The sequence below is a fragment of the Eptatretus burgeri genome, chromosome 11 (assembly GCF_056783735.1).
Source record: "Eptatretus burgeri isolate ZD-2024b chromosome 11, Ebu_testis_v1, whole genome shotgun sequence".
Lineage (NCBI taxonomy): Eukaryota > Metazoa > Chordata > Myxini > Myxiniformes > Myxinidae > Eptatretus > Eptatretus burgeri.
Window position 1 is genome coordinate 30,289,330 of NC_140971.1, and position 12,500 is coordinate 30,301,829.

At 37.8% G+C, this 12,500-nt stretch overlaps 1 protein-coding gene across 6 annotated transcripts in view; it reads left to right on the plus strand.

Annotated features, from left to right (window-relative positions):
• The window catches only part of LOC147016766 (uncharacterized), a 175,520-nt gene that overhangs the window by 7,408 nt on the left and 155,612 nt on the right, over positions 1–12,500 (plus strand). The window contains exon 2 of one of the 6 annotated variants that reach the window (XR_015049170.1): positions 7,275–7,387. The exons of 3 other annotated variants lie outside the window; for them this stretch is intronic. The gene's annotated coding sequence lies outside the window, so the exon portion shown is untranslated. Of the gene's footprint in view, positions 1–7,274; positions 8,861–12,500 lie in introns of those variants that run through there. 2 more of the 6 variants (XR_015049169.1, XR_015049171.1) reach the window with 2 other exon arrangements.

Genomic DNA, 12,500 nt, shown 5'->3' on the forward strand with positions numbered 1-12,500 from the left:
TCACATTTCCCTCAAACTTTCAACTTACATAATCCAAAAGAGCCATTCGTGATTATATACATATATATATATATTTTTTGTATATATATATATATATATATATATATATATATATATATATATATATATATATATATATATATATATATATATACATAAATGTACATCTATGTATATATATATATATATATATATATATATATATATATGTATATACATAAATGTACATCTATATATATGTATATATAAATGTATATATACATATATATTTATATATACATATATATGTATATGTATTTATATTTATATATACATATATATTTATATACATATATATTTATATGCATATATGGATGTATATGTGTATATGTGTATGTATATATATATATTTATTCATATATATATATATATATATATATATATATATATATATATATATATATATATATATATATATATATATATATGTAGGTATTTTTCCAGGTCTCATACTCAACAACATACATATACATGTATGTATATATATATATATATATATATATATATATATATATATATATATATATATATATATATATATATATATATATATATATATATATATATATATATATACATATACATATATATATATATATATATATATATATATATATATATATATATACATATACATATATATATATATATATATATATATATATATCGTTTGTTCGGGTGTCATGCAGAATTATGGACCATGCTGCGAGACCACAGGCAGCGGTTCAGGGTCCTTCAATGCCAGGGTCCAACACAGTGCTCTTAGCGACGACTAATTGCTTTCAGTAAATGAGGTTCATTTTCATTGATTGATCTTACAAGCCATCCCAGCTTTGCCCTACATAATTCATTTCATGAAACTACTTTCCAAGGAAGAAAATTGGTTTCACCATAAAGTTTATCTTTTTATGTGCATCGGATGAACCATAGCTCATTGCAATAGGTGTTACACAACAAGAGCATGTTTTTGATGAACGTACACATCCATTATTGGAGAAAGTGGTGTGTGGTTGCCGAGTTTTTTTTTTTTTTTTGATGGACCAAGCACAGCAGCAAGAGCTCGTTGGTCCTACCAGATGTGAGGACACAATTCTACAGCAGGTAGAGTTGCCGTGCTTCATACTTCTTCACTCCAATCAGACGTCTTTAATAAAGCATCTACTTTACCATGATGTCAACAGCATCTCTTGTGAGCGTCGAAACACTCACGGTCTTTCAACGACCCGTATCTGTCGTGATGAGTGTACTGTGTATGAAGTTGTGTGTTTGTGTATGTGTGTGTGTGTGTGTGTGTGTGTGTGTGTGTGTGTGTGTGTGTGTGTGTGTGTGTGTGTGTGTGTGTGTGTGTGTGTTTTGGAGACAGACAGAAAGAAGAGAGAAGAAAATAGTGTGTGTTGGAGACAGTTGAGAAAGAAGAGAGAAGAAGATAGAGGGGTAGAAGGAAAATAAAGAGAGCAAGAGAGAGAGATATGACAGGGGATCTGATCCCACAGTCTTTGCTTTTCTTGACCCATAATCCCCACCCAAGAGAGAAGGAGAGAGAAAGAGAGAGAGAGAGATGACAGGGGATCTGACCCCACAGTCTTGGCTTTTCTTGACCCCTAATCCCCACCCTTCCACTTGGCACTTTGCCAGGGCTCCCAAACGGTCCAGGAATGAAAGTTCGATGTGGGACGTTGAGCATTTACCAGACGTTTCATTAAATATTATAGGAAGGAGAGAGCTTATGTGCTATATGGCTCATCGATGTGGCTGCTGTTTGTATGAGGGCAATGGGACGTTTTAAGAAACTTGTGCTTCAAGACACTGCAACATATAATTTAACGTACAACCACCGTGACATGCTCCCTGCTGGGAACAATATACATCCATGTTGTTGAGTATGAGACGCAATTGTCATTTTTCAAGAGAATATCATCACATTCGTATGGCCGTGCCATATATATATATATATATATATATATATATATATATATATATGTATATATATTTGGGTTGCCTGAGTCACAAGAAATATAAGATCTGATTATCGAATCGCGCGCGCACACACACACACACACACACACACACACACACACACACACACACACACACACACACACACACACACACACACACACACTTGTACAATATCGGCTATTCCTAAAATAAAATAGAATTTAAAGGAGTGCTGTAAATTAACTTAATTTCACAACATCCTATATTCAACTTCATTGAAATTGTAATGTCCAAAACAGTTCCCTTAACAAAACTATGAACCTTAACCTGTAAGCAAATGAATGGTTTTCTGACTGCATGGATCATAGGCTGGGCACAGTTCTTCCTTGAGGTTTCGATACTTTCAGGCCAGAACCTTTCCAAACGACAGATCCACAACCTTGGTCACAAATCCACATCAGTCGATTGCCTACATCAGTTGATCCACAACTTCAGTTGCGTCCACGAAGTCAGTCAATCCATCAATGCAAGATCACTAATCAGACTTTACTCACTTGAGGATTTAATGCATTATCACATAGTTACAACTTACAACTCCATCACACATTCTATTTTATAATAATGCATTAAATCATGCACATCTTACCTTAAATATAACACATCCACCAACAAACATGACCACCCGTCACTCACCTCTGGATCAAACTGTTATTCAAATATTCAAGCGGTTATTTATGAATGGTTTTTTTTTACCTGCTTCCTTGTCTCCGAGCAACCACTGTAATGTGTTAAAATGGTTTACACATATATTTTTGAATCATGTATTTATTTAAATATCTCGTTCATAATATTTTTACTCTTCATATTGCATTTCACTAATTCTATTTGGTGTCGTTTTATGATCTTAAAGACTTGTTTTAATCTGCTAACTGTTGCTCCCTGTGTTATCATACGTCTGACTCGTTGTTTTACTCTATTGATAAGTTCAGTGCTGTGTGTGGTTGTTCTCACATTCAGAATTAGTTCACCTGCAACTGTACCATAGAATAGATTCTTAGGAATTTTGCTGTCAAGAAAGACATTCCTACAATGTGGAATGGAAAAGCATCTCGTTTATCAAATAATTTGGTTTGAAAATTGTTATTATTGATATCGATTTGTAATTCTAAAAAAGAAACTGAAGTGTGTTTGGTTTTACATTTTTTAATTCGAGTTATTTTGGATATACATATATCTTCATGAAGCTGATGAAATACAAACCCATCATTAATTGCTAGTAAATCTTCAATTAATCGAAAGATGTTTCCACACCTTCGTGCAGTTGTTAGTTTATTCCTGTACATGTTCTGGACTCAGCCTCATAAAGCTGAAACACACGCACACACAGATTAAAAACCTCAATACTTCATTACGATTGTTTTATCATGAAGGCACTAAATTAAAACTTGATTGCCTTCGTAATTCTAAGTGAAGGCTTTCACCACCATATACAGTTTTGTTCAAATTTTCGGTGAGGCATTTAACGCCACTTTATTTGTTAAATTTACATCATTCGCAAAAAGGCATCCGTGGAAGCCGTATCATATAACCAGAATAACCTATGGGTGAAGTCAAGGCTTGAAATGGAGGGTTTGAGAGCCGGTACAGGCGGGACCCAAGATGGCCCCTCAAATGGAAGCAATTAGCCCGGTACGGTGCATGTGCGAGTGCTCTTATAACCAGCACGGAGATTGGCAATCAATTTGCTCAATTAATCGTGATACGTACCATCTTGCAGTACACGAAGCACAGAATATTCACACACACAAAAACACACACACACACACACACACACGCTTGACTTGCTCTCAGAAAGGAGCCACAAAAATATTGCATGATGTATACCACACAGATTTTGTAACATACGACATAAAACAGACCAACTCTCAGACAATGGTTCATCCGTGACCCACAGACTTATTGATGACTAAGATATAGATCTGCTCTCTCCTGTTAATGTGGTTGGCGTTTGTGAAATCTGTTTGTTTGTGAAATATATATATATATATATATATATATATATATATATATATATATATATATATATATATATGCAGTATATAATCTCACACTAGCCCCACTTAGGGCTTTATTCCTGTTTGTTAAATTCTAGATTACATTTATCTCTGACACACACACACACACACACACACACACACACACACACACACACACACACACACGGTTTGCCTAGAAGGCCTGTAAGACATCAGCTATTATAAAGCTTGCAATGTTTATGTGATAAATTTCTGAGGATATCCCAAGGACTCAATAGCTCAGTGGGCTCTCAGTGTCTGTCTGTCCGTCCGCTCCTGAACTACTCCCTCAGTTTTGGGGCTATCCCCGCCAAACCTTCTGTGGAATGTTTTGGGGTCCCAGCGGATGTCCAAAGGTGGGTGAGAGGTTTCATTAATACCTTAATACAATTTTGATTTTGACTTTAAATCCATATGAAACTGCTCCTAATCCAGAAGTAAGCACAATCACAGATTCGGCATAAACATTCGCTGGTTTGATAATATCTCAACACAATTGTGGTTTTGAGTTTCCACCAGAAAGACCCCACTTTTATCCATTTTTAGGTCGGTATGAGGTTTAATAAATGTCTCAATCCAATTATGATTTTAATTTTTGATCCGTAAGAAGTGTTTTGTGTCCGCCTTTTCTCGCTGGCACATTCATCTATTGGCTGTCACGTGAGAATGGTATCTATATTCGTTTACCACACGAATATTTGTGTTTTGTTATATTCATTATGTGGTATTAATTTGTTATGCCTGGTGTTGGCTTTATGATTAGTGTGGTGGGCTTGGGATCTGAGGATCCTGAGTTCAAATCCCACTTGGGCATTGAATTAATACCAGGTGGGGTTGAATCTGCCTGTCATTCTTCTGAGGTTGGCAAAATGAATGCCAACTTGCTGGTATCCTGTGTTGAAGTGGTGACCTGTCCAGGATTCTTCTCATTAGCCAAGGAGACTGCTGAGGCAGCACCAATGCTCTGAATTAGAGTGTTGTCCCAATGGATGCATTGATTTATTTGTGATTGGAATGATGCCGTTTGGAATGAAAATATAGAGCAATTGAGTTTAAAGCAGAATGAAGAAATTATGCGAGGGGTTCCACCTGTGATATTTGTGGATTTGGCATTGGCTGTTTGCCATTGACATCCACCTTATATCTGTTGAGGTCAGCTGCAGTAAGTTTTTTTTTTTTTTTTTTTGCCCAAGTCCTTCATGAACCGGCTCGCTCTGCCTAAACGTTCCACTGAAGGTGTCACAGGAATGTGGAATTTATTGGTTCCTGGTTTGGCATTCGCCGTTTCCGCATTGTATATGCTTCTGGGCTCCCTCCCGTTTACGGCACGGGTACCTCGCCAATATATATATATATATATATATATATATATATATATATATATATATATATATATATATATATATATATATATATATATATATATATATATATATATATATATATATATATATATATATATATATAGCCTGGTGTTGGCGCAGTGGTTAGGGCAGCCGCTTGGGATCCAAGAGGTCCTGAGTTCAAGCCCCGTTGCGCCACTGAATTAATACACCAGGGGGTTGACTCAGCCTGTCATCCTTCCGAGGTCGGCGAAATAAGTACCAGTGTACTGGGCCGGTGTATACCCCGGTTAAAATAGGTGTACCATATCCCTGTGTTCTAAGAGGCGACCAGGGTTGCGTCAGGAAGGGCATCCGGCGTAAAACATGTGCCAAATCACTATGCGGATCATACGGATGATCCGCTGTGGCGACCCCGAACGGGAGCAGCCGAAAGAAGAAGAAGAAGAAATATATATATATATATATATATATATATATATATATATATATATATATATATATATATATATATATATATATATATATATATATATAACCTGGTGTTGGCGCAGTGGTGAGGGCAGCGGCTTGGGATCCAAAAGGTCTTGAGTTCAAGCCCCGTTGGGCCACTGAATTAATACACCAGTGGGTTGACTCAGCCTGTCATCCTTCCGAGGTCGGTGAAATGAGTACCAGTATACTGGGCCGGTGTATACCCCGGTTAAAATAGGTGTACCATATCCCTGTGTCGTAAGAGGCGACCAGGGTTGCGTCAGGAAGGGCATCCGGCGTAAAACGTGCCAAATCACTATGCGGATCATACGGATGATCCGCTGTGGCGACCCCTCACGGCAGCAGCCGAAAGAAGAAGATATATATGTATATATATGTATATACATATCTACATAAATACATACATATACATATATGCATATATACATATACATATACTTATACTTATGTATATGTATGTATATATATATATATATATATATATATATATATATATATATATATATATATATATATATATATATATTAGTCCAAAGTATATGTATATGCATATGTATGTATATGCATATGTATGTATATTGCATATGCAGATGTCTATATATGTATATGCACATGTATGTCTGTATATGTAGATGCATATATGTAAGTATATGTATATGTATATGTATGTGTGTGTGTATATGTATATATATATATATATATATATATATATATATATATATATATATATATATATATATATATATATATATATATATATTGCATTTATATTCATGTGGCTCTAATAGGTAATCATCATCACTCTGTGTCCCATGATGATCATGCTCTGTGTGCAAAAGACATCACTGTGTGTGTCATAATTCAATGAACACCTTTTTCCAAACGACTAAAAGCAAATTATATCAAAATAATAGCATTTCATAGGTGTAAACGGTGTAACATGAGTTAAGTAAACACCCCCTGTGTACTTACTCATAACTATTTCACGCCATTGTAATGAACCATATCCTGTACTGGGAGACTTGACGTCGATTACGTTTTGTGCAAAACTTATGGACCTCCATCAGCGAGCCTACGAGCAGAGGGTGGGTAATTTGGGGAAAAGGTGAGGGGGGGAGGTGGGAGAGAGGACATGAGGGAGGAGATGGGGGAGAGGGAGTGAGGGGAGGTGGAGAGAGGGAGGGTGTGGGTGGTGAATTCCACGATTCGAAAGCTGCAAACGCATCTTTGCATGTTGCCTATTGCATAAAGTTGCGTTCCTATTCGTTCCCCGCGGGTTTAATTTCACACTGGGCTGTAAAAAAAATGTACCCGGGCTCTGGGGCAGCGGATGGAATGACGGCCGTCTAATAACTGTTATTGTTTGCTCCGTTGTACTTGGCAGGGTGCCCGCCTGCCTGCTCCAAGCGACCTGTCTTGGAGATGCTGTATATTCGCGCTCCTTGGGCACGACTCACACTCACTACTCCCCGAGCATGGAAGCAGCACGAGGAATCGGTGTATAGGCGCACGGAAAGTCACACTCCATGTACTCTGTGCCCACAAACTGTTGACGAAACTTCGCAACCTTTGGAATGAAGTCGAAGCGTTTGCATCAATGGTCAAATTAATGGCTCGGGAAATTTTTTCCCACTAATTGCAATTACCTACGTGTATCTCCTTAATTATGAGTTATATATATATATATATATATATATATATATATATATATATATATATATATATATATATATATATATATATATATATATATATGATGCCAAGAAGGTCATTTATAGAAATGGATTTTTTTCTGTTTTTTTTTTCCATTGTATCATGTTAACCAGCCTTCCTTGAGATACTTGGGTGGAATCTGTTTATAGAAATGTACAGTACCATTTTATAGATCGATACGAGAATATTTTTATTGAGCTGCATGAGAATTTTTTCTTAAATCCATATGACAGTCTTTTTCTAGATTTACATGACTATATTTTTGTAGATCTACACAAGTATATTTTTTTATTCATCTTTTCGACAACTTATTTTTCGATCTATTCGAGAAACCATTTTGATAGATTTGTATGACGATCTTTTTAACAACAATTTTTCTTGTATATTTATCTTTTAAAGAATCTTTTTCTCAATCTACGAGTGTTTCTTAGATGTATACTGTAATATTTCTTTATACATATACAGTATGTTTTATACATTTTATACATTATACATATACCAGAATATTTTTCTTGGTATATATGAGAGTAAATGAGGTTGCATCTCCCCCCTCACACTCCAAAAGTATTTTTAAAACTATGGAAACATTTTCTGCTTTGAAAAATTTGGCATTTAAAGAAGGAGCGTGTGATGTAAGAAGACTTCTGCAGCACAAAAATACGGCGAATGAATGAGGTTATACGGCCTGGCTCGAGGCGACCACCGCGAATAATATGATTAAATGGAACACGATTGCGCTTAAACTGCACCAGACTGCGCCCATAATTACCAGTCGCAAGAAATGTCTTTGAACCTGTGCAGCGTTTGCGGAAAACACGAGGCCATGCGTATAGCTCTGTAAGCAGTTTCCAAATCACGGATGTATCTTTGCACATGTACGTGAAATGGTGTATACTATGTATCATTTGTAAAAGTGCTCCATATAACACAGTATCACTCAAAGCAAGGATTTTTGAATCAAGAAGATTGAATATTTGGAAAAACATGAAAAATTTTTTTTACTAACGAGCCTTGATCAAACTTACAGCTGCCAAAACCATCCAAATAATATTCAACCATCAGATTTAAACTTTCCAAACTCTATCACCTTTGTATTGTCTTGTATTCCAACTCTAATTACACTTTTAGACAACATGATCTGCAAACGGTAATTCGTGATATATATGTATTTCTATGTATATATGTATATATGTATATATATATATATATATATATATATATATATATATATATATATATATATATATATACATTGTTGTGGACCCAGGGTTGGGGGCGAGAAGACCATGAGGGGGACGATACCTCGGGTTCCCACCAGACTCTCCGGAATCGCAGGCCGTCGCACACGAATAACTTGGTGACGCGGCAGGTCGCTAATCGACCGTGAACGCCAATAACTCGACCACGTGAATGAGGGTCCTTCTAATGAATACCGTTTACCTAATGGTCACGCGATCTAATTACCGGAGGATACGCCCTTGGTACGCCTTGTTCAAACTGGAAAACCTTACTGGATCAGATGCAGCTGAGCGTAACTGCCCAAGGACGTACCGATTAGGAAAACAGATCGCTGGGGGATAATGTCCTGATATGAACCATGCTGAACCAATGAAGGAATAGACGAAAACGAGCTGGGAAGATTTCTAAACAAAGCATTTATTTACACTCAAGCGAGGAAAGGTATGTGTCACAGTGAATTGGGTTTATAATTATGTACAGCAGAGGATAACAAGGAATTTGTGGGGTGCAACAAAAGGCAAGCAATTTACAAAAGCAGACTGCGCAGACTTATCCAACACAGCTTTCCGTTTTTCCAAGATGGCTGCCAAACCATGTTACCGATGAAATCATATGTGAGACTCTTTTGTTCCTCATGGATAGGCGGTCATATGTTCAAAGTTTCACCTCCATCTTTTCAGCCATTTCAGAGAAGATTTTTGAAGGTTTTTTTTTTCAAAACAATATGACTGCCGAATAACGTGACTGATGACATTATTAATTTTTTTTTCTGTGGATCATTTTATCCCGAGATGACCCTCAAAAATTTTCATACTGATTGGATGTAGTGTTCTACATATGCAATGATGACGTCATAATGAGGACAACGATGACGTCATAAAAGTCACACTTATTCCGCATGAGCAGTACTTGCTTTGTGTCAAGTTTAAAAATTTTCCTTGGTGCGGTTTTAGAGATACAGAGGTCCAAGGTTTTTCCGTTTTTACAACTGGCTTCCACAGCACGTGACGTATGACATCTCATGAAAACTATGTTTTCCCACGAAAACTATATATATATGTATGTATGTATATATATGTATGTATGTATATATATATGTATATATATATATCTATATATATATATATATATATATATATATATATATATATATATATATATATATATATATATTAGGGTGCTTTTAGCTACTATGGTAAAAATTCAAATTTGCAATAGAAGTTTGCAGAACCTTCCAAATGGTGAGGTTTCATGAAAAACTAAAATCTTCCAAGTTTTATTAAGATTAAATAATATTTAGGACTTGCGCAGGCACTTGACATCCTTCTCCATTAGTACAACATGGCTAAATTAAAATGAAAATCTCTTTTGATGAAAACAATAAAAAAAAATTATCCTGAAAAGTAAATAATATGCCTTTATAAAATCAAAGTTTCCTTTGAGGCCTTTAGGTATTTCCGTCGGTCATCCTCCATCACTTGAACAAGGTACTGCACTTGAGCTTCATCTCTTGTTCGACCAGCTTTCGTGAAATATTGGATGAGGGCGACGCCTTTCGGCCGCATCATTGACGACGTTCAAAGAGTCAACCCTCTGCTTTGCTTTGACGTAGGATTCAAAGGTCTTCCAGTTTGATGGATCCTTTTCCTCGAGAAAGTCTTCTGGCAGCTCGAGGAGCGTAAAGAGATTTTTAGTTTGGGAGGAGCAGAGGTCAGACAGCTTCTTTCCCTCTGGATTGGGAAGCCAGACTCGTCGAGATGGATCCTCTGAACCCTCCACGTCCTTCATGTTTATTACCATGGCGATCTTTTCTGAGGAATCTAAGTTGTCATCAAAGAGTGCAAGGCCGACGTTAACTTCGCTCAGGTACCACAGATGGCGGCTCATTGTTTTGTATGCAGCATGATTCAAGGAATGGAGGGCTTGAAGGAGCTGGAGGTCATTCTTTGGCGCGGAAGCAGCATTTCGAGCGTCGAACCAGGCCCTGATATAGTGCTTAGCAACAAAAAGACAGACCTGCTTGATCCCGCTAAACAGGCGTTCTGTGCGACATGTACTGCGGGATGATGACGTGCGTTTAGTGAGAAAATCCGAGAACTGCCCTTGAAACATCCAGATCTTGAAGTAGTAAATTGCACGAGCCATCCAACGCGCTCGGTGAATGGCGCCAGGTGCCCTGAATGTTGGAACCTGATGTCCAGAAGGGACGCCTCCAAGGAAAATGATCGTCAGTTGGAGAAGTTCTTTGTGGTCGTCTCGGGGATTCTTCTGCTTCAGAAGCTCTTGGGCATGCTGAATGACAGAATTGGCCCATGGATGGATATCGGTGGCTGTGCTTGCATCATCATCAGCAGCAGTCAAGTACTGCATGAAATTAAAATGGAGCCAGCAGTCCCGGAAGGTTTGGAATAAGGTGATGTCTGGCCCTTGGGATGCTTCATCGACCGAAGAAGAGTAAATTGCTTCCAAAACAAGTTCTAAGACATGGTGCCGACACGCAAAATAAAGAAGTTGATGATCAAGGATGTTTTCAATACGAAAACAGACCCCACCCCGGATTCCAGTATTAACAGCTGTCGTGTCAAAACACATCCCTTTGACACGTCCAATCAGGTTCCACTCCTTAACTGTTGAAAAGCTGTTAGGGTTAGGCCAGGATTTTTGACACACCATTCCCAGTGACCAGAATTGGCAGCCTGTCAACTTTGTCTCTTCCAGTTAGGTCTGGCATCAGCTTGGAATCCCAGTGGACTACCAGGGGTGTGTCAACCTTAAAGCTCTGCTTTATCTCTTCAGCGCGTTGCTTCCGGTGCTTAACACGAGCGGCATGAATGGCACTTGGACTGAGAGAAGGTTTATTGATGTCTTGTCCCAATTGCTTGGCAAATGGAATTAGAACCCGACTTGCAGAACGATCGCTAAGGAGAGTTCTATCCAGGGCCTCAGTTACTTCAGATGTTAATCCAGTTGTCCCACGTTTTCTCTTTGGAGGCTGGGAATCACAGGTGGTTGGATGGATGGAAGAAGATGGTTGTCGACTTGGACTAGATTCAGTAGAGCTGGAGGAGGAGGAAGACTGGAGGTTGGCTGTTTCAGAAGTTGCGGCCATCTCCAAAAGCGCCTTCTGTTTCCTCTTTTTCTCTTCATCCTTACGTTTCATAATTTTCTCTGAAGTTCTGGCAGTCTTGTAGTCAAGACTCCCGATCTTTCCTGGACGCCCCTTTTCACGCTGACAAGCAAGAAATTCCTTGTCCTCATCGATTTTTATAAGATTCATAGCATCAGCATGAGCTAAGTCAAACAGCTCATCCAGGTCGGCCTTGAAATTGTCTTGTTTCTCTATGTTGGTAGCAGTCTTCCGATTGATGCTTTTCTTTAAACCCTGCCACGTTGTGTGTAATTTTCGCACATGGACTACCACATCAGGAAGGTGCTTAGTAGGAATCCCCTCTGTGGACCAGATGTTCATTAGCTCTAGTGATGTTTGATTCACACTTGCAGTTAGGGTCTCATTCATTTCCACATGAAGGAACATCAAAAAGCGGAGAACTTCGGCCTTAGAAGGAAGCTTCTGGCCAAGAAGTGTTGGATAAGGGGATCCAATCAGCCAAATGGCCTTTTTCGATCTAGTTCTGGAGGCCATTACCCCCAAAATATG